Genomic DNA, 2,500 nt, shown 5'->3' with positions numbered 1-2,500 from the left:
TCAGCCAGCCGCATCGTGCCCTTGCTGACTCGCCGGTCCCCAACTCTGCTGAGCCATCTACGCGCCCCACCATCGACGCTCCCAGCCAGCAGACCCCCGCCCCTACAGGAGACATACCCGCCTCCCCGAAGCATGATTCAACAACGAACCCTCTCTCCGTCAGACCGAAAACAGGTATGCAGAATAAGATTAGGCATGAAGCTTCTACACAGGTATCCCCTAAACGAAGCTCCAAAAAGAAACAAAAGAAGAACAAGCAAGAGCAACTCGATCCCAACCGCCACTGGGAGGAAACAGCTCAGCAGCAGGTGGAAGGAGCTTCCGCCCCCCCTCCTGCCCCCCCGCCTCCAGCAGGGCACTCAGTCATAATCAATAATTATGCTGAGAAAACAAGAGTTAATCACGAAACAACGAAACAAGCACAATCCACCCAAGACGACGATGACGAAGGTTATGTCAAGGTCGTATCAAGGAACAACAAAAGAAAAGCAAGAGAAGAACAAACTCCAAAGCCGCTAAAAGGAGCAGACCGACCTGACACAGTGTACCTCTATATTACCAGCTGTCATCCAGACACAAATGAAGAGGACATTGAAAATCACCTCTGTGAACAATTCGAAAACATAACAAGTGTAAAAGCACACCGCACCAAGATGACCCATGATTACTACACCAGTTTTACAGTGTCAGTAAGAGGAAAGGACATAAAGCCAGATATTTTCATAAACTCAGACGCTTTCCCCGCAAATGTGAAAGTGTTCTTAAATAAAAACAAGTACAAGAACGACCAGAACGTTTGACCAGGCATCGCCGTCAGCAATGCCTGTGACAAGATCGCACGAGGTCATAAAAATAGAACACATTAACGCACAATCTCTCCTCGGGCACTTTGACGAAATTAAAATGCTAATTGAGGAGAGAAACATAGACATTTTGTGCATCAGTGAAACATGGCTCCACCAGGAAATGGTTAGTAATTTCATAACTGTTCCAAATTTCAATATCTATAGATGCGATGCAGGGCGTGGAGGAGGAGTATGTATGTATGTACGGGATAACCTGAAATCAACCATGATATCTCCTACAGCAGTTAATAATACTGCCGTAGAAGATGTCTGGGTTACCGTACAGTGCAACATGCTTCCTTCCATTATTATTGGCGTAGTCTATAGGCATCCTCATGCAACTTTAGAATCTTTTGAATACTTAGAACAAATCTTTAGAGAAATGTCATTGAAAAATAAACCATTCTTTATCTTAGGTGATTTAAATGATGATTTGACTAAATCTAATGCTAAATTAGCTAAGATAATAAAGAAAAACAAACTAGAACAAATTATAGATAAACCTACACGTATTACAGAAAACACCTCATCCTTATTAGATGTAATAATAACTAACAGGTCAGACATTATCCATCATACGGATGTCATCCCGTGTCATATTGCCGACCATGAACTTCTTACACTCACATTAAATATAAAGAAACCAAAGCGACCACCGATAACAAAAACATTTCGTGACCTTAAGCATTATAATCTTCAATCATTCATCGAGCTCATCAGATCTAAAGAGACGATGCTCTTAAATATCTTTTCAACAGATGATGTAGACAAACAGGTAACTATCCTTACGGAAGTGATTAAAAGCAGTATTGACGCGTTGGCACCTCTTGTAACGAGAGTCGTCAGACGTCCCCCTGCTCCATGGATAGATGACGACATCAAGAGGGCTATTAAAGACAGAAATAATACCCACCATAGTCTCAAAAATAACAGAAATGACGCCGCCCTTAAGGCAGATTATAAAATAAAAAAGAAAAATGTTAAACAGTTAATACAAAGTGCAAAAACAAATTATTTCAGAAACAGATTCATAGAATATAAAAACAATTCGGATAAAACATGGAAAATTATAAAGTCAATCGTACCTAGCAACAAACACCACACTGATAATCGTACAAGTTCTACACAAAGCACAGAGTATTTTAACGACTTCTTTTCAAAAATAGGTAAACTAACTTATGAACAAACAAATGCGTCTACATTACAGCAAAATATAAATCAAGCTATGCCTACATCTAATATTTTCAGACCAAAACCAATTGATGTGGTGACTATTATCCTAGTAATAAAACACCTTCGCGAAACAAATGCTGTAGGAGCAGACGGTATTGCTTTGCGCTTTATTAAGGATAGTCTACCAGCAACCGCACATTATCTGGCGGTCATAATTAACACTTCCCTGGTCACTGGTGTTTTTCCATCGCTTTGGAAACATGGAATAGTAACACCAATTTTCAAATCAGGAGATATAGACGACGTTAATAATTACCGCCCTATTACAATACTCCCTGTATTATCTAAAGTTTTGGAGAAAATCGTAGCAAATCAACTAACGAATTTCCTGGAGGCCAATAACCTATTATCTAAAACACAACATGGCTTTAGAAATAGGTTATCCACTGAAACAGCGTTATTGCAGATAACTAATAAAATTT

The sequence above is a fragment of the Penaeus japonicus genome, unplaced genomic scaffold, assembly GCF_977035675.1.
Source record: "Penaeus japonicus unplaced genomic scaffold, GWHDUDI00000001_assembly GWHDUDI00000029, whole genome shotgun sequence".
Classification (NCBI taxonomy): domain Eukaryota; kingdom Metazoa; phylum Arthropoda; class Malacostraca; order Decapoda; family Penaeidae; genus Penaeus; species Penaeus japonicus.
This window is presented reverse-complemented; position numbering follows the sequence as displayed.